Genomic DNA, 22,186 nt, shown 5'->3' on the forward strand with positions numbered 1-22,186 from the left:
TGTTTGATATACAGATATATGAACTTCAATCAATGACATATACAGTACATGGAAATACGGTTATTAGTAGTAAACCCCTGTAATAATCTAATATTGCTTGGTACACAATACAGTAATTACAAAATGGCAAAGTAATGCAGTAATACTATGAACAACCATAGGACTACAATCAGGAATATCTTATAGCTACTTGCTAAAAGGTTAATGGGTACCTCAGGAGCCTACTTCCTTCAGAAGAAGACTCCATACCAGCTTACCTAAGGAGACCCTCAGGAGACAAGGAGAGCAAGCAAGAGACCTAAATTCTCTCAGTTCCCATTTTTACATAGTTAATTCCCATTAGGTATCCTTGAGGCTCTTGGATTGGTTACTGGATGTGATCTGTAAGATGACTATTGGTTGATGCACCCCCCTCCCCCCTAGACTGGGATTGGTTACCATAATTTCAGGAATTTACTAGGCCTCCTAGCTAAGTTGATATGGGAAGCTGCAGGTAAAGCCAGGTGAGGTCATCTAATTTTAGTTGTCACCAAAAGGTCTGGATGGGCCATCAACCCCACCCATCTGTCCAGCTCCTTATCCAACTCCTGCTGCCTCAGACTTCATTATTATGGGAACTGAATCAGTTTTCTGGCATCTGTTTGTCTAATGTCCCTAGTGACATTGGAACTCCTTGGAAACCCTAGGTGGTCTGACAAAGAGAAACAGATCACCAACATCCCCACATATATATATATATATATATATACATCTATATCTATCCACATATATATACAAACATCTATTAACAATCTTGAGGTGCAACACTGAGGTTGCAGAGTTTTAAAAATACCAGGTCTAAAGTGTGTCTGGCGATATGTGTGGGGCCATTGATGTTCTGTGTGAGTCCAAATGAGGAGGTAATGGAGAGCAGTTTGGATGGTTGGGGTCATCCACTGCAACATTAAAGTCACAGAGGATGAGGGTGGGCAGGTCATGGGAAAGAATATGTGGGAACCAAGGTAGATAACAGCAACAATGAGGGGTAAGGGGCTGAAGAGACAGAAAGAGTGGACTTCAAAAGAGGTGAAAATTAGAAAGGGTGGGGTAGGAAGGACTCTGTATGTACAGGTAGGTGAGAGAACGAGACCCACAGCACTGACCCACAGCACTCCCTACTTTGTTGCTATTTGCTTTTTCCTGATCTGCAAGACAGAGACACTGGCGGGGGAGCCCGCATCCCTGGCAACAGATGTTGATCCGCTTTCAATGTTAGCGGATCATACGAGGGACAAATCTAGGGTTTGTAGACAAGCAGATCGAAGTGTAATCTGCATGTCATAACAACCCGAGTGCCAATAAGGGTTAGTGCTTTGTCCCTCCAAGATTCCCATGATAGCAGGGGGAGAAACCGATTCTCTCCAATATGTATTGCATAGATACGCCTCAGAGTTGAGAAACTAGGAATAATGATGAGACCTGCAAAAATTAGATGTAAGAGTGTGTTGGTTGGGAATTTGAATGTATAAATGGCAACCCAATAAAAAGGAAATTCAAATCTACATTCTAACCACAAATTTCTGTAAATCCACATATACAAACCTTTGTAGATGTAGTTACTGACGGAATCCTAAAAACTAACCTATACCTACTGCCTAGGGAAACAAACTTTATGGAAGAACAAATGCAAGCCCTAAACAACCTTAAAAAGAACAAGAATATTATTATAAAATCCTCGGATAAAGGTGGAAACATACTTATCATGAATGTTCAACAATATCGCTATGTGCCTGAAGATCCTTGAAAACAAGGAATAGTAGAACATTACACCAAACACCAAAGTTGAAGAATTTGATGAAGAATACCGCTCTATAGTTTGGGAAGATTACATCAATAACATCATCGACCAACAAACCAAAGACTATCTTACAACCAAGTTCCCTATGACTCCAACATTTTACGCACTTCCAAAGGTTCATAAGAACCTACACCATCCAACAGGCCGACCTATTATCTCAGGAATCAACTCACTCTCAGCAAATGCCAGTGAAATGGTTGATTCTTACCTACGCCCCCTAGTTACCAAACTTCCTTCTTATCTTCAAGATACTATTGATGTACCTAAACCCACCCATCACTTAACAGTACCTCCAAACACCATCTTAGCTGCTATTTATGTAGAAGCAGCATATTGCTCACAAAAGGCATATTAACAATTACACACAGTCTCCAATCAGAATACCCTAATAATGAAAACCAAAACAAATTTATTATTTCTTTACCAACATACATCCTAACACGCAACACCTTCACCTTCGAAACACTTCACTACATGCAAAAAGCGCCCACCCAAAAGCTTTCATTAACAGCATCCCATACAGCCAATATCTTAGAATAAGTAGAAACTGTGCCACTGAAACAAATTTCAAAATAGAAAGAAAAGTACAAGAAAAAAATTCCAATTTAGAGGATATCCTAAAAAATGACTCAAAAAAGCCTATCAAGGAGCTTACCAAAATCAATGCAAAGACCTCCTCCATGAACAACCATCTACAACAGCACAATCTCAATCTACTACAAGAATAAGTTCAACCAACCTCAGGCATCCATCTATGAAATTATCTCCAAAAACTGGAATGTCCTCTGCTCAGACCCTAACATCAAGAAATTCATTGATATTAAGCCACAGATCACCTACAGGAAGTCGCTGTTACTTAGAGACCATCTTGTCTCCAGCCACTTCCAGGATCCATCCATAAAAATCAATGTCAGTACCCTCAGTGGTACATTTAAGTGTGGACATTGTAATCGATGTCAATGGATTAAAGAGGCTCAAGAAATTATCCTACCAAATGGCCAAACCCACTGACCCCATCAATTGATCAACTGCGCAACCACTGGAGTGATCTATTTGATATAATACATTTGCAGATCATTTTATATAGGGAAAACCAAATGGGCATTTAAAAAGTGTATATATGAACATATATACTCAATTTATACAGGCAAAATTATTACACCCATAGGATATCATGTGGGAACTAAACACAACTTTGACCCCATGTTCTCAGCTTTTTCAGCTTGAAAAATCAACAAAATCTTCTACAAAAAAAAATCTTCTACAACAGGAAAATAAATGGATAACACTCCTCAAAGCGGTACAACCCCCAGGCCTAAATTACATTCCTTCCTTTAAACCCTTCTCGTAAAACACAGTACTAAACACCCTTCCCATATTTCATGCATAACTGCCCTATACCTGTTTATTTATTTTCTGGTATCTTACCCTGTATTATGTAGTCACATCAAAAATAGATATGAAACTATCTCAACATAAAGATTTATATGTATGTATGGTATGACTGCATAGAGCACTAACCATATTTGGACATAGTGCAATATATTCTTTTTTATCACTATTAATATCATGATTGTTGACTCCTATCTTCATTTTCTTCATTATTTATTCTAATTCATCATATCACATACAATCAGTATCCATGTTATACTAATAACTAGTGTTGGTCGAACAGCTGAGTGTTCGATTCGGCAGCTATTCGATCGAATAGCTCTCTGACCGCAAAGTTCCCACAGTCACCGGGCCGTACTTATCAGCCCTGTGACCGTGGGAACTGAACTGCAGATGCTTTAAAATTTATCTGCAGTCACAGCTGATTGAAAGCACTCGTGTGCCTCCTATCAGCTGTGACTGCAAGTTCCCACACTCATTGGGCTGCACTTACCAATGATAAGTACAGCCCAGTGACCGTGGGAACTGAACTCAGATGAACACTCAATGGAAAAACTCCATTGAGAATTCATCTGCAGTTCCACTGCTATCCTGGGGCACTAGAGGATGCTGTTCCAGTGTCCCTCTCAGTCTGTGGATATTCCTGTGTCACCTGTGCCTCCTGTTGCTTCTCCAGTGTCTCCTGTGTTCCCTGAGTCCGTAGTGGCCCCTGTGTCACTGGTGTCTGTTTCCTGGATCCCTGGTATTTGACCCCTGGCTTGTGACCTGACCTCTCTTGCTTGCTGCCAGCCTTGACCCTGCCTTCCATGACTATTCTTCTGCTTAGTTATTTGGTATTTTGTATTGATCCAATACAAAAAAATTTAACATTTCCGCCACGCTCTCTCACACGCACCGACATTACTGGGAACTCCTTGGGAACGTCAGCGCACTCACCAGGGGAAAGATCGGACGAAGAGGACGTGGCCAGAGGATAGGTACAGACGGGCAGTACACTGAAGGACGGCGGTGGGACTAGGTAAGTTTTTATTCTTTATTTTTTTAAGCTACCCCAAGTGTGGTTTGGGGTTACCACTATTAGCTGTATTTTTTTTTACCCCGACCCACACTCGGGTTATCTCTCAGAAGGTTAATACAGTTTTTGTATGAATCTACTTGCCTGAAAACTTTACTAAATACATTGTATTCTTTAACAGCCAAAAAACTCTTTCTCTGCTCCTTTTTCATTTTTTATACGTTGTTTCTGGAATTGGGTTTGATTGACTGGAGAAGATAGACTGTCATAGGAGAACCTGGGTGATCCAGCAAACCTGGATTGAATCTGGTCCAGGATTGAAATCATATGCCACATAATAGTAAATTAGTTTTGCTGGATCACATAGGTACTCCCATGATAGTCTATCTTCTTCAGTCTTGGAAAGTTTTAATAAATCAAGACCATTATATATGCCTGTTTGCTCTCCTATTGGTATCACCCTCCTGTTATAAAAAAAAAATAATTTTATAAATAAAAAAACTGCTGGCATGCAATATAAAATATTTAACTGTATTCATCTGTATTCATTATTATACATAGTAATGCTTTTATATATAAAGTTATGAACACTGCTTGACATAAGTGCAGCTTTTATTTTATTTATTATTTTTTTTTCTTGCTTAATGACACAAATTGCACATAGCATGAATCTCCATGTGAATTATTCAAAAATACTGCAGTTTGACTGGAGACAATATTTTCTGCTATAGGTGGTCCAGGTACTTGTGTTAATGAATATAACTGAAACACATCATGCATTAATAGTTTAATTGAAGGTTTTACTTATCCATGGGGAATATTCTTTCTTTCCTTCCTACTTATGAAACAGCATGATGGATAAGCCGTTTTCAAGCCAAAAGTAACTACCACAAACATTAATTAAACTTACTCAAAATATAACATTTTGAAATGCAAAATGTTTATAACCCATTTAAAAATGTAAAAAAAAAAATATATACATAGGGAAAAATCATGTGAAAACCAGTGGGCTGTAAAAAAACATTACTTAGGTCCACTGTGAATGGAAAAGTAACGGCACATAGAGGTTAAATACAATCCTTTAATAAATTGATGTCTGTCCTTTTTGGTCCAAAACAAAGAGTCACGCAAACACAAGCACCTATGATCATATAACAGTGTTCCTGCCAATTACACATGGTTCCAATTGCTGGCAACCTATCCAGTGGTGTGCCTGGTATAAGTGGATAACAGGGATCATTATCCAATTACATGGCAATCCTGGTATCTGATTGGATAAGTCAGCTTTTCATGTCATTACTAAAACACTACAAAACTACAAAACTACAAAAGTAAATATTAAAAGAATATCTTGATAAAATAAATAGGTACATAAGAAGCCTATTGTGTTTTCTCCTGGATTTTGTCAATGGTGGTAAGTGGTAAAAGACAAATTTCCTGAAAAAAATTCCTAAAAGCAATAGTTTCATCAGTGCAGATTATTATGCATTATTTAGGCTTTCGGTTGTCAGAAGTATTTTTTTCCAATCCAAGATGATTACCTATTCTTATTTAGAATATGTGTTGTGAAGATGAATTGCTGATTTTTTTGGAAATATTTTTTTCCCAGCACAGATTAAAAAGTAAAGGTGGCTCATGAGCAAAACTAATTCACAACTTCCTCAGAAGCAGGTAAGTTTCAATCTTAGGTAATTTCATTCTACAAGTGTGAATGATATACAGTAATGTAGGATTTTAGTGCACTGCAGGTAGCATCAAATTGAGAACTTGCTTTTATAGCATCACTGAAAGATAAAGCTATAACACCCAAAACTGAGTGTTTGCATTAGCAGATGGCAAATAGTAGTGTCTTCTGTAAAAGCTTCTGACAGCTTACAGTTCTGGGATTGGTTACTTACAGTTCTCCTACATCTGTATAAATGTATTATCACATCTCTATAAATTTATTTTCACATTTCTATAATTTAATTATGCCGGAAGAAGACACATCCTTTGCCAACCTTTTCAATTTTTACATGTCACACACATTCTAAAGACAAAGGAAGCACTCCTTTTTATCAAAAATTTAAAATCACAAGGCACAACATTAAAAGCAACATCTTTTATAACCAAACATCCACATTATCTTCAAATAACATCTTTGGTTCTGACTATCTTAAAACAAATACCTTTCATATTTCTGAATGGGTCTTTATTTATTTATTTATCTCATTATTAAATTCAGGCATAAAAATTTTTGCCAAATTAACAGCGATTCGACTTGAAAAAATTATGCCCTTTATAATTATTTCTGACCAGGTAGGATTTGTGACGACCAGACAGGCCCCAGACAGCACCAGATGCCTAATTAACATTAATAAATATGTTGAAAGTCAAAAACGTCCTTCTCTGCTGTTCTCTTTGGACGCAGGGAAGGGGTTTGACGGGGTGCACTGGGGTTATCTAGCCTCTGTACTGGAGAAATTGGGTTTGTAGGTTGAATAGGGACGGCTATAATGGCTTTATATACATCTCCAAGTGCCAGGGTTTTTACAACAGGGGCCCTGTCTTCATACTTTTCAATCACCAACGGGACAAGTCAGGGGTGACCATTATCGCCTATAATATTTATTTTATTGGTAGAACCTCTGGCGGAGTTCAGTCTTCAGCAATTCAAGACATTACTGTTTTTGAGAACATAAAATTAGTCTGTTCGCAGACGATATTATTCTTATGTTAACAAACTCAAGGAAATCTTTTTTGGCTGTTCAAAATGTACTCTTACAATTTAGGGCAGTATTGTATCATAAATTTAATATTTCCAAATATCATGTTTTGCCTCTGCAAATGTCCCACGCTAGTATCACTCGATTGAGAGCACGTTTCCCCTTTTGCCGGGAAATTTCTGCAATCCCTTTTCCTGGGGATCTCGTTCTTGAAACCCACGTCAGCTCTTTATGACTTAAATTAGAAACTGTTCTCGACAGCTTTTTCAACAGAGCTGAGCAAGTTGAACAAAGGGGAACTATCCATATCTGGCAAAATTGCTACATTTAAAATGATAATACTTCCCAAGCTCTTATATAAGTTCAGGACAGTTTCCATACCTATTCCCAAGAAATTTTTCACAGAAGTACAAAAGTTTATGTCACCATTTATTTGGTGTAATAAAAACGAAATGTTGTATGTAATTTATGTGCAGACATAAAAAACGGGGGAATGAGTCTTCCAGATGTCGATCAATATATTATAAAGCTGCTTTTCTTTTCCAACATGTGTACAGGTGGCAGGGATCCTATGATAAAAGATGGATAGAGATAGAATCCAAAGATCTTATCAATGTAAATTTTCAGCACCTACTAATTGCGATAAAATTGGGTTTGCCTCTACCTGACATTCTTTTACCATCTATTCAAAGTTCTTTACAGATTTAGCATAATATAAATGTGTGCAATCCTCACGGCCCAACACTAATATCCAAATTACTCCTGGATCTCAAAATTTTAGAATTATTTCTAACTCAATTACAGCTGTATAGATGGCTTGATAGAGGTGTAAAAAAGATTAAAGACCTATATTTTTTCCTATATTTTTTTGATGCTTTACCTGATGTTCTCTAGACTTTCTATAGAAAGCTCTATATTTTCGTATTTGTACAACCCACATTTTTGAGAAGAAGGGAATTACAGTATTGTGTAATTATCTAATCCTTTCTTTTTCTTTCTCTTTTCTGCTGTTTAATTTTAGTTAATTTGTGTGTTTCTAGTTTTGTATAAAATGTGAAAATGGATGAAACTGCCAAATATTGTATATTGTACTGCTGTTGTTAATGTTGTAAAGTTTGTTGATCTTTAATAAAAACCTTATTGAAATCTAAAAGTGGTTTCCCAAAAGCATACAGAAAAAAATTCTCCTTGACTTTTGATATGCAAACAAAATCGCCAAAATCGCCTCACAAACAGCATCAGAATTCCACCCTGCTCTTGTCTGAACAAAAACTCTAGGAACCTTTGAGAGTAGAGTGCTCTTCTAAAAATAAATAGATGGGTTTTACATGCAGATGATTTACAGTTTACTTTTACTTACCCCTTAGAGTTTAAAGAACATAATTGATGGGATCAGTATACTGGGTAAAAAGCAAAAGGAAGGCACTATGTAACCAGAAATATCATGATTTAGCTAAAATGTTATCTGAATCCTTTTTGTTTTCTTAATCTATCATATGACATATATCATATATAGCCCTGGTCAATCTGTAATAAAAGTGTTGTTAGTGAAATATTAACTACTTGAGCTAGAGGTGAAGTTTTACAACAGGGTTGCTTTAGCAGTCATTTTTTATAACTTAGCAGCCCTGACAGGAGGGTTATTTGTTCAATACATGCACTCCTAATAAGACAACAAAATGCTTTTTCAATGGACTTAACACTTGAAACCCTAACAATGAACTTTTCTTAATTGCTTAATTTTGGTGTGATAAACATACCACTGAAAATGTTTACAATACCTGATAAGTGGGAAGTTGGGACTAAGCATAATTTTGATAATAATGCTATTTCATTCTTAGCTTTAGAAAGAAACTTCCCAAACTCTAGGGGAGAGGGGAGGGGGTGGGGGGTTGAGACTTTGATAAAACCTTATTACAAATAGAAACTAATAGAAACCAAATAATCTTTACTCTGAATGCAACTGTATATCCAGGTCTTGATGATGTTTTTCTTTTAAGCCTTTCTTGTAATTATATCACCGTATAAGTGAATTATATTTGTAACCACAATAATGTATTAAGTGAACTACTTACCCATCCTATGTAGCTATTCACGTGCTTTATCTTTACCCCCGTTATGATCACCCAGGAACTTATTTACCAGGACTGGCCACCAGACCTAAAAACTCTCACTTCTTCCTTTTTTTTATCCCAACTTTGGCTTCATTCAATGTAAGCAATAACACAATATGCTAGTACTAATTTATAATTTATTTATATCGATTCCCCCACTTCCGGTTCTAAATTTCTACCTTTTGAGCATGCATATTCCATCTCATCTTTCTATATACACACAGGTAGGACCTTAACCCCCATCCCTCAGAAACCTCAAGTAAGTGCATTTGATTACATACCTCTTTCTTCAATTTTCTACTGGTATAGTACATCTTTTCATCCTCCATTATAAACCCACGTTTGTCTATTATATAAAAAATATTACCTATTATATAAGGCGAAACGCATTGGGTACAGAGTCAACCCCATGTATTGAATATCTTCTGAGATGAATATATACCATAAATGCTACTGTACATTGTGCTATCCCTGTATATGTGCTGATGGTTATTTCAGCTGAGCCCTGTATAGCCTAAAATGCTATATATTTTCATTAAGAAAAAAAATTTTGTTGCCATAAAAAAAGTCTTTTCTCTTCTTTCCCTCTTTTATAATAACCACATACAGGCTACTTTCTTACCTGATAAGTGCACAAACATACCATGTTGAGCTAATGAATTCCTGCTTTGGTATAGTTTTTACCGCATCAAGAGGGTGACCATGCTGCACCCCTATATATATAGTACAGGAAAACAAAAACCTGATAAAAACCTATAATCACCATATCTAAGAATTATTAAGCTACAATAAATCACATTTTTGCTTTTGGGATTTAGATACACTTAAGAGAAATAAAAAGAAAAAGTCCACCCGATCAGATTATCAACAAATATGTTGGATTTCTGGATAACATCTAGGTTTGCTGCATAAACATTACACTTAATTGTGTAAGTGAGTGCAATGTCATTTTAGCAATTGCAATCCCGATCTTCTCTATATGTTACACTAAACAGATTGTTTTTCCTAAGTGTCATGACATCTAAAGAAACATCTGAAAAAAGAAAATAATTACTGAACTAACAAAATAAATATCACCTAAAGCTTTACCATTCTGCTACTATACCTTAGCACAGCACATGATTTTGTACTTTTAATCTTTATTGGGTAAAGTTTAGAATGCATATCTGAAGCTACCCTGAACCTTGCCAACATTAAAGGTAAAACTACAGGAAAGTGCATTTTTTTTTTCTAATTTTCTCTAATTTGAGCTAAAATATAGAAAAAAAAATAAAGTTGTAATAAAAAGAATATCTCAATACTAAGATTTCATGCATCAGAATCTTGGCAAGTTCTAAAATGATTTTCGTAAACTCTGGTGTAAAACAACACACAGTAAATTCCATGGTCATTAGTTAACAAACATAAAGACAGACTGGAGAAACCATGTGCAAAAGACTAAGTACACCCTATTATTCAATAGCTTGTAGAATCAGCTTAAACAATAATTTGAAGTTATCATTTCTGTATGACTTTATCAGTCCCTCACATTGTTTTGAGGGAATTTTGGTCCACTGTTCTTTACAACCTTTCTTTTTATTTGTGGGCATTCATTTATGCACAGCTCTCTTAAAGTCTTATTACAGTATTTTGATAAGGTTTGGGTCTGGACATTGTCTGGATCGTTGCACCTTTTTCACCTGGATGTAATGGTGTGCTTGGGATCATTGTCCTGTTGCATGACCCAAATTTTGTGAAACCTTTCTTGTCACACGAATGGCCTCACATTAGACTTTGATATACAAAGATATACAAAGAAGATCATGGTAGACTCAATGACTGCAAGCTGTGCAAGTCATGTTGCTACAAAGAAAGCCCAAATTATTACCCCTTATCTACCAAGCTATCATGTTGGTATGAGCTGTTTGTGGTGACATTGTTCCAGAAATCCCGTGGTTTGTGTAGATACAACTTTGTAATCCTAAAGAGAAAGTTAACTGAAAAATTCCCAAAACCAAAAAAAATGGTGTCTTCCATTCCGTCTTCCGATGGAGGTGTCTTCCATCAGGTCACGCGTCGTCCCAGCATCCACTTCCCACCTGGCGCAGAGGCGGATCCTTCTTACGTCACCGGATCTCGCGCTTGGGAAGGTTGGAAAAAACTTGGCAATTTTTTTCCCTTTCCACGAAAAGGCTCCTTCAGCACACGCCTGAGATGCACCCAAGAGCCTCCCGAGATGTGTGACGTAGGTGTCCCTGAAGGCTTTGCGCTCCCATTCAAAAGAATTAAAAAAAGGGTGTTGCACTGAAAAAAAAAACAGAATTTTTACCTTACATTAAGGAGTTGTCTACCCTTTTGTAGTGTAAAGTAAAATTTCTGAGTTTAGGTACACTTTAAGCTGTGATGCAATATTTTATTTTTAAACAGAAGAGGCTTTACTTCTGGCAACCTCTCTAAAATATTTCATACTTGTTAGGTCATTTTCTAAATGTACATTTAACATTCTTACTAATGCCTGTAGAGTCTAAGCTTGAATCCTCTGGTAAATTCAATTCTCACTGTTGAAGGATTGACTTTAGGTTGGTTGGAAATGGCCCTATAACCTATCCCAGACTAGTGAACATCAAAAATTTCTTCTCTAAGATCATTGCTGATGTCTATCCTTCTTGGCATTGTATTGTATTAAACGCTCCAGACAGGCAAACTGTCAGAACTTCTGCTTTTATAGATCATGCTTGCTAATAAACAATCAAATGTAATCAAATGCATTTGGTTAGTAACATCTGACTGCTGCTTACCCTCCCTATTCTTATGAAAATGATATTAATGTACTATATTTTTCACACAGTGGGCCTGATGTATTAAAGCTCTCCAAGGCTGGAGAGGATACACTTTCATCAGTAAAGCTGGGTGATCCAGCAAGCCTGAAACAGATCTGGTCCAGGATTCAAAACATTTGCTAGCAAACTGCAAATGATTTTTGGAAATTCATTCCAGCTTTACTGATGAAAGTGTATCCTCTCCATCCTTAGAGAGCTTTAATGAATCAGGCCCAATGACTCTTTATTTTGATTTGGTGTTTGTTAAAAAAAATAATGACATGGTGTAATATATCATGCATTGTTGTTCATCAGAGGTTATTTTACCTAAATTTAGGACCTGCTAAGGACCAGGAAATATTTTATTATGTCCTAAATATGCAAAACTTTAGTATTGAAAGAGGGTATTCTTTCTTTCTCTCATGCCTGTATATGTATCTAAATCTATCACCAGTTAATTAAAACTATGGTTAGTTTTGGAGACAACAATCCAAGAGCACTAAAACTGACACTGCATGATATGGAAATATCTGCAGGGATTTTTTTTAGCTACTAGTAGTGTTTGTGGTTAAGAGTTAGCAGATGATAATGTTGTGCAGAATCATTATGATAAATTGCATATTTTATGGTATTCAAAAAAGTTACCTGATGATTTCATAATGCAGTATGAACACATAAATCATCACTCAATTGGGGATGTTTTAGCAGAAATTATAGTATGTATTACAGTTACAGAAAACACCTGATGGAACAGGTTTATTTTAACATTTGGAATAATTATACTCAGATTTGACTTAGATTAGATTAGTTTTTAGCTGAAGCTGTAAATGTAGTCACAGATAAATTTACATGTACCAAAATCCAACATGCAAAACACAAAACATACACAAAGTTGTAGTTCAGAGGGGCAAAGCCATTTGACAGAATAACTCCAGGCCATTAAAGGTGTAATGTACTTAGAAATGGTGTGCTTTGCACTGAACATGGGATTTAAAAAAGTACTAAACATGAGCTATACATGAGCTGATTCTCAGGCTGTTTATTTCTACCCAAGGACAAATAGCTGGAAGTGGAGCCAAAATCTCATAAAATACAATTAGAATAGTTAACTATTTGAGTACATTTCTGCATAAAATATGTTTGCTTTGAAGACCTTAGTTGTGCTATGTATTCCCTAAAAACCTTTACCAAAATACATGTCTAGCATTTTCCTGTCCCTCTCCTCCGTTGCCACCTTATCCTCCCTGACACTTTTGTCATTTGTTTTATTATTGTTACAATGTTCTTTGTTTCATTTATATGCAGATCAAAAGGGTGACCTGTGATCCAAGAATAGTGTCAGTTTAACCACCTGGGCGTTACACTGATGTCTAGGTTTCTGTACCAAAAGCGTTACATGTTTTAATGAATTTTTTTTTTTTAAATTGTAGATCTGTAACTTACAGAAATATGTCCGAACAGGGTTCTAGTAGATATCATGAATATAAAAAATGTTTGAAACACACAATCATGTAAAAAAAAAAAATACTTTTAATAAAATTAAAATACACAAAAATCAGCTTAAACAAGAATACATAAATAAATGAAAAATACTGAAAATGCGATAATTCGGTATACTGTATAATAATATATTTTTCTAAAACACCTCCCTAGTGTCCAACCGTCCAACGTCACATACCTATAGACAAAACCACATAAATATATTTTGTATTATTTTGTATTGGATTGGATACAGAACTTTGTATTGAATCCAATACAAAATATTTGAATTTCCAGCTACGACCCCCATCGACAGGCACACGCATGGACATCATCAGGAATCCCTGAGGGACGCGTACGCGAACGCCGGGTATTCTAATTCTTTCCAAACTTCCATGCAAAAAGTGTTACATTTTTTGCATGGAAATTTATTTTGGATTGTAGGCTCTAATTCACCGAATTACCGCATAACTCACTGAAATATGTCCAAAATTTTATAAATTTAATAATATTTTTTTTTTTATAAAACATAAAAAAAACCTTTAAAAAAAAAAAATCTTTAAAAAAAACTAAAAAAAAGTTTAAAAAAAAAATATTGTATAATGTAATGCACAGTAGCCTATATAATATATATAATACAATTATATATATATTATATAAGGATTTCTTTGTATTGGACTCAATACAGCTTTTTTGTATTGAGTTCAATGCAAAGGAACTCAATACAAAATTTTGAATTTCCCGCCCCGCCTCCCTCCCGCGCCGACGCATGCAGAGACGTCACCGGGAAACCCCGGTGATCGTCACTGCACTCGCCGGCTGAAGACAGAAGAGGACAGACGTGTCCGGAGGAGCGGTGGGAGAAGGTGAGTATTTTTTTTTTTTTTGCCCAGCGATCGACGCTGGACAGAACGGAGGGAGAGGAAGCCGGCCGGCTTTTTCTTCTAAGCCGGCCGGCTTAGAAGAGAAAGCCGGCCGGCTTTTTCTTCTAAGGAGAGGACCCCTGACGCTGGAGGACGACGCTGGAACACGACGATGGACGATCGCAGCGGGACCAAGTAAGTGATCGCTAAACCCGAACTTTTCTCACTGTATTTTCATACAGTGAGAAAAGTACGGGCTTATCGATAATTGCAACTTTTTTTTAACCCCTATTTAACCCCTATTAAAACTTAGTTAACAGTATTAATCATTACAGCTAGTCCCCAGGTTACATACAAAACAGGGACTGTAGGTTTGTTCTTAAGTTAAATTTGTAAGTAAGTTGTAACAGGTACATTATGTAATGAATGCAATTTGGACAGATGTTTGTATCAACATAATATTAGGCAGTGTGGTGTCAATTACTGTATAAAATCCTCACTGTGAGTTAATGACAAACAAAGCAAAAAAAAATCTCTATTGAGCCTAGACATTCATTAACCTCTGGAGCAAGCTGTGCTTTAATATACAAAAAGAAATAACTGCAAAGTTTGTCTTGGTCATTAAAGAGTTACAAGAGGTTTCTCAGCTGCCTTTAGCAAAAGATTTCATCTGCAAGTCATGCAAACCACCCCTCTATCAGGCCTCTGTCCTGTACAGGAGCAAGCCAGGAATTCCTCTGTATGTCGAATGTCTTTAACTCGGAGACTACCTGTACTTAACATTTACACCCCATGCCCATTTTTAAACTTTACTTTTTAAAACTTTTAACATTTAAACTTTTTTATCATTAATATTGTCTGGTCTTCTAACATTTGTAATCCTGCCAACATCCCAAATATACAAAGGATGTTGCATTCTCTGCCTACTCTCTTGGTATGAAAGTAGGCAAAAGGCAGAATTAAAATCACAACCCACAGAGATGGCGGTGTCCCATATATGTTTTCCACAACAATATTTAGTACTTCTCCAGATAATATTGGTAATACTCCATTATGAAGTGATAATAAATAATTATCTCCAAAAACTAGATTAAATCATATGATTTCATCTACAAACGGACTTGCACTTAAATTGTAGGTAGAACCGCCATCCTCTGTGACACCAAATGTGCATACCAGTGAATGCAACATCCTTTGTGCTGATACACCTACTAGCTGTACCAATTACATCCCTGAGGAAGCAGACACAGTCTGTGAAACGTGTCGGATGATCTCATCATATGTAATGTGTACAATGTATCTAGCCCATGTATGCTAACAATGTTGATGAAGTCTTTCTGAAACTTGGTATAAGGCGTGTATATTTTTTAACTGTTGTTTCCTAATGAAGGAAATAAAAGGTATATGATGATTGTTTAGAAATCCACTGTCGTTAAAGTCCCGTATATTTCTTGTTCTTGTATTTTTCAATTTAAACTTTTTTTACATTTTTATTTGGTTTGTTTTTTCATTCTTTTGATGTTGAGTTAAAGAAAATATAGAAATGTTTTGGGTGTTTTTTATTAACATATTGTTACTGCTCTGTCAGATCCTCTTTTTTGCAACCTGTAGCATCACCTGCCTCACCAGCCATGAAGTTTCACCTTTTTCAGCATTCCTGCATAGACACTGAGGCTGTGCACACCTCAAAGGGATATTGGAATATGTGCTGCAGCCAATGAACAGATTGTTTTCTCGTTACAATCCTGCCCTGCTATTGGCGGCAAGCCCTATTTAAACCTGCCTAGTTCCAGGCTCAGGTTGGTGGATTCCCAGTATTTTTTTCTGCCATTCTACTAGTGTCTTCTCAGTTCTTCTTTTCTAGATTTTGACCACAACTTTGTGATCATTGCCTTGCCCAGACCTCAGCTTATTATCTGACCCTGTATTGTTTGCCATCTGCCCTGACCTCAGCTTGTTTAACTACCTCACGTGTTCCCGCCTGATACCCAATCCTACACTGAAGCAATCTGATCCTTGTCACCTCTAGTGAGAGAGCCTGGGGGGCTGCAAGCTGGTCATCTACTTGTAGAAAAGTAGTCTAGTGGCCACTAGGGTCACTGGCCCAATAATCCTTGTGGGGTGTGCTGGAGAAGACCATAACAATCCTAAGGAAGTAGCTAAATGCATAAAAAAGACAAGAATACCACAAAATGTCTAATAAATGGTATGGTAATTACAGAAAAGGAGGAAATGTTTACAGTAATTGAAAAGTGGATATTTTATGTCTCTTGAAGGGCAACATCCGAATGAGTCAATATTTTTATTTTAAAACTTTGTGGGGTTCCTTTTTTCTTGCTTATGCATTGGCATTGCTAATGACCATTTATGGGGCGCATAACAGCAACAATGTAAGTTGACATTTATGGGGCGCATAACAGCAACAATGTAAGTTGACATTGCATACTTTCCTTTGTATGTCACCTTTTCACAAGTGATGCCAGCTTGTGTTCCTAAAGTAAAAAGCCACTTTTTTAAAGAACATATTTTTTTTCTGAATAAATGTAACTTTTACTACAATGAGTGTTCAGGGAAATCATCAACTCTGTAGCCCAAAACATCAAGGATGTGTTTTTAAATGCCTTTAAAGATATTCCCTTATCTCTTGTTATGGGGACAGTGCTAATGTTTTGGATTTTCATTCACTGTTTCTAGAATCTCTCAAATATATGCACGGGCAGTAAAAAAACCTAATATGGGATCTATGCCTTCCCCACCACATCCTAATTAGAGATGAGCGAATTTATCAAAAATCTGATTCGACCGGTTCGCCGAATTTTCCGAAAAGATTCGCTTTGATCCGAATTTATTTGCGGCGAATCGTGTTAAAAAAACGTCTATTTCCGTAGTAAATTTTCTAGTTCTAAGTATGAACTCAGCCTTACAGGTCCATGTTAGCGTCAAGAAGAAGCGCACTGCTTTTACACCCTTGTCAGATGATTCCACAAAGATGCCTACAGAACCTGCTCTATTACCGCTTATACAAGTAGAGCCCCCCCGACAGAATGGAGAGGGTGTCAGCACTAAGTTTGTGTTGACGTCACTGATTATTTTGCTCTTCCTCTGATCCATCAGAACAATAACCCACAAAAACAGATCCTGTCTGTGGAACATCTGCCTTCACCCAGTCAGCATTTGCTCAATAATCCATCAGTATTGCTAATGCCAAAAAAAACAGGAGTGGATCCAAAACAGAGATGACACGTGAATGGAATATTTGTCTTCTGTGTTTTGTACCCACTCCTGCTTTTGGCTACAAAATCATAAGCCAATTCTGATGGGACCATACAGCCCTTACAGCTGCTACACTGACAGGATCCGTTGTGCGTCTCTTTTTTCCTTCCTTCTGACAGATCAGAAGAAGGGTCAAATAAATAGTGATGTCATTCAGGCCAAAAAGGCAAAATAGTGGCCCAGTCATGGAGTGGGGAGGGTGGGAGAACAGCGTGAGAAGTCCACAGAGTGGCACAATGACATAGTGGTGAGGTGGAAGCAGCATGAGGAAACCACAGAGTGGCCCAATGACAGAGTCTGGAGGTGGCTGCAGCATCAGGAGGCCACAGAATGGCACAATGACAGTGTGGAGGTGGCAGCAGCATCAGGAGGCCACAGAGTGGCACAATGACAGAGTGTGGAGTTGGCGTCAGCAGCAGCATCAGGCGGAGTCCACAGAGTGGCACTATGACAGAGTCTGGAGGTGGCGGCAGCATCAGGAGGATACCACAGAGTGGCAGGGTGACATAGTGCGGAGATGGCAGCAGCAGCATCAGGAGACCACAAAGTGACCCCGTGACAGAGTGGGGCGGTGGGTGGCAGCGCCAGTACCCACTGACGAAGGTGGGTGAAAGAAGAAGCACTTGGCATCTGATGTGTGGCATCAGGTGGGGACTTGACTCCGAGGGGCTCTCGCTTCTGGCTCCAAGCGCCCAGCGCATTTTTGGGTTAGGAGCAGGAAGTGTCAGAACATTTACCACAGGGATAACTGGCCACAGAGTGGCAAAAGGACATAGTGTGGAGTGGCGGCAGCATCAGGAGGCCATAGAGTGGCACAATGACAGTCTGGAGGTGACGGCAGCATCAGTAGGCCACAGAGTGGCACAAGGACATAGTGTGGAGATGGTGGCAGCATCAGGAGACCACAGAGCGGCAAGGTGACATAGTGTGGAGATGGCAGCAGCAGCATCAGGAGACCACAGAGCGGCAAGGTGACATAGTGTGGAGATGGCAGCAGCAGCATCAGGAGACCACAGAGCGGCAAGTTGACATAGTGTGGAGATGGCAGCATCAGCATCATGAGACCACAAAGTGACCCGGTGACAGACTGGGGTGGTGGGTGGCAAAACAAGTACCCGCTGACGAAGGTGGGTGAAAGAAGGAGCACTTGGCATCTGATGTGTGGCATCAGGCGGGTGGCAGCATCAGAGTAGTAGTTGAGGCAGGTAGCCAGAAGAAACCTGTCTCTTTTGTCAAGGTTTGGGTCAGGCGACATGGATCATCTAATCATATGCATCAGGCATTGGTGGGTGGAAATCCTGGATGATCCACGCCTGATTCATCTTGACAAAGGTCAGTCTCTCCGCATTTTGGGTGGACAGGCGAGTTCATCCTGGGGTAACTATGGCCCCCGCCGCACTAAACACCCTCTCTGATGCCACACTACTGGCCGGGCAGGACAGCTTTTCCAGGGCAAACTCGGCCAGTTGTGGCCACAAATCCAGTTTGTGTGCCCAGTAGTCCAGCGGATCTTCAATGACGGCTGGCAGGGTGCACTCCAAGTATGCCACCATCCGCTGGTTCAGGTTCTGCTCTATGCCTAGCTGCTGGTTAGTAGTTTCTTCACTATGTGGGTGTAGAAAGCTGCTCATCAGCGACTCTAGACTCAGGCTGCTGCTGATGGAGCTGGTACTGCTGCTGCCACCCCACCCCTCCACAGCAGCCATGGCAGTGGAATGTGAGTGCAGAGGGCCCCCCCGGTCAGACCTGCGAGAGGATGGACGATGGCGCAGATAGGCAGCGGCCAACTGACTACATAGGATGCTCTGTAGTAGTTCAGTTTGTTCTCCATCTCAGCGGGTGTAAAAAAGGCCCCCATTTTGGACCGGTAGCGACGGTCCAACAAGGTGGAAAGCATGCAGTGGGCTATTTCTGCAAGTGACTCGGAGGGACTCCCTGCTTCCATCTCCACTGCATAATGCCGCTGTGTGTCTGGGTCCTCTGCCTCGTCCTCCTCATCTCCCTCTTGCTCCTCTGGCTGCTCCTCCTCTCCTGTCACCTGAGTAGAAAAACCACCCATTTCGCTATACATTGTTCAGCCCCCACAGGGCTCATGTGGCCGTGAGATCTAGGCGCCACGTCTCCAGTCCCCTGACCAGCCAGATTTACCAGCATCTGTTCCAGGACAAGAAGTAGTGGAATGACGTTGTTCAGCCCGTAGTCCTGGCGACTGACAAATAAGGTGGCCTCCTCAAAGGGCCTGAGCAAAAGGCAGGTGTCACGCATGAGCTGCCACTGGCTGACATCAAAGTTACACATGGGAGTACTCCTATCCGCTTGGATCATCAAGAATTCGTTGATGGCCTTTCTCTGTTCGTATAATCGGTCCAACATATGGAGGGTGGAATTCCAACGGGTGGAAACGTCACATATCAGACTATGTTGGGGGATGCCGTTCTGCCACTGCAGCTCAAGGAGGGTGTGCTTTGCGGTGTACGAGTGGCTGAAGTGCATGCAAAGTTTCCTGGCCATTTTTATGATGTCTTGCAGATGGGTGGAAGACTTCAGGAACTGCTTGACAACCAGATTGAACACGTGTGCCATGCAGGGTGCATGGCTCAGACTTTCTTGACGCAGCGCAGACACAATGTTCTTCCCGTTGTCGGTCACCATTGTTCCAATTTTCAGTTGTCGCAGAGAAAGCCATGATTCGATCTCTTGATGAATCACACGGAGCAGTTCCTCCCCTGTGTGACTCCGTTCCCCCAGGCAAACCAGGTGCAGAACAGCGTGACACCGTCGTGCCCTGCACATGTTGTATGCTGGAGGGGCACTGTGAATAGTCCCTGCAGTGGAGGCTGAGGACACGGTGGAGGATGAGGAGGCAGAGAAGGACTAGCGGCATGAGAACGTGGAGGCGGAAGCGATGTCACCTGGCCAAGTTGCTGATGTGGCTGTGCAGGAATCACATTCATCCAGTGGGCCGTAAAGGACATGTATTGTCCCTGACCATAGTTACAGCTCCACACGTCGGCGTTGCCGTGCACTTTTGCAGACACCGACAGGCTCAAGGACTGGCCCACCTTCTGTTCTACATATTTGTGCAGGGCTGGTACTGCCTTTTTTGCAAAGAAATGACTTCTTGGGACTCTCCACCTCGGCTCGGCACAAGCCATCAGTTCTCTGAAAGGTGCAGAGTCCACCACTTGGAAAGGGAGGGACTGCAGCATCAGCAACTTGTACAGGAGCACATTCAGCTTCTGCGCCGTTGGATGGGTGCACGCATACTGTTGTTTCTTGGCAATCGCTTGGGTGATTGATTGCTGACGGAATGACTGACGAGGAGTAGGAGGAGCAGGAGCATCTGGACCAGCAGAAGATGGAAATGAAATACAGCTCTATTTGGCTGAGGTGGTGGAGCCTTGACTGCCGGTGCTTGCCGCCGGGCGATGCAGAGGTTGCTGAGGCAGGCTGGACCACCACATCAGAGCCACGGTTCTCCCAGGACACTTTATAGTGACGCTGCATATGTTGATGCAGGGCCGCAGTGCCAACATTGGCACCCTGGCCATGCTTCACCTTCTGCCCACAAATTTTACATATGGCCATGTTAACTTCCTCCGGCGGCTTTACAAAAAACTGCCACACCGCCGAGTAGGTGATTTTCCCCCCAACACTCCGCACTGAAAGACCGCTACCGCCTCTGCCTCCTTGAACCCCTGCACCACTACTTCCCGGGCAGGTAGGCTGTTGTGAAGCAGGTGGTCTACCCTGGGCACGTTTCGCTCCCGACCTCCCACTGCAGCCACCCTGCTGACTACCAGCCATGCTACCACCTTGCTGGCTCAGCCGCTGCCTCACGGGCAAGCTGCCATCCTCTTCTCCTGATGATGATGAAGCCTCTTCTTCACCCGGCTCCCAAGTGCGATCGGCTTCATCATCATCGAGTAGTGTATGCACGTCACTGATGTCCTCCTCAACGGTCTCTGGGTCAGGAGCCTGACCGCTCCCAACACCACCTCCCACGTCACTCTCCCCATCACTACTTGTCCGCCTAGTGGAGAAAGCGGCGGATGTCTCCTCCAGATCTTGGCTGGGCAGTAGCTGTTGACTGTCCTCTACTAGCTCGTCTTCGCTGTATAGTGGAGCTGAGCCCACAGCATACAATACTTCTGTGGCTGAGGGAACAGCAAAGGACAGAGGCAAGTTGAGGACAGGTGAGGGCACAGGGTCTGCTCCCAGACCATGCCAACTAAGGGTTGTGTCTGACGAACCCAACGACTGTTGGCTGTGGGTGTCTGATGTCACTTGGGATGAAGTGGATGACCGAGTTACCCAATCTAGAATAGCTGGGTTGCTGGTCAAGACACGACCGTTGGATGACACCGGGAGCTCAGGCCTCTCTCTGCGACTCCTGCTGAGATGCCCCCTTACTCCGCTGCGACCTCTGCCTGCGCCAGAAACATTTAGGCCTCTGCCACTCCTCTGTGCATGGCCTGCCACTTCTCTGTCTGACATACTTTTACTTGAACTAAATAAATTTAAAGCAAATTAAAACACACCTTAAAGCGACGAATATATTTTTATTTATGTACAGAAATAGGCCACTAAACGCTTTTAGCACCAACAACTGCAACAGGGAACTGTGTATATATTTTTCTTTTTGTAATCAAATACGTCACTAAATGCTTTCACCACATATAACTGCAGAAGTGAACTGAGAATATATTT

Source organism: Pyxicephalus adspersus, chromosome 4, assembly GCF_032062135.1.
Source record: "Pyxicephalus adspersus chromosome 4, UCB_Pads_2.0, whole genome shotgun sequence".
In the NCBI taxonomy this organism is placed as follows: Eukaryota; Metazoa; Chordata; class Amphibia; order Anura; family Pyxicephalidae; genus Pyxicephalus; species Pyxicephalus adspersus.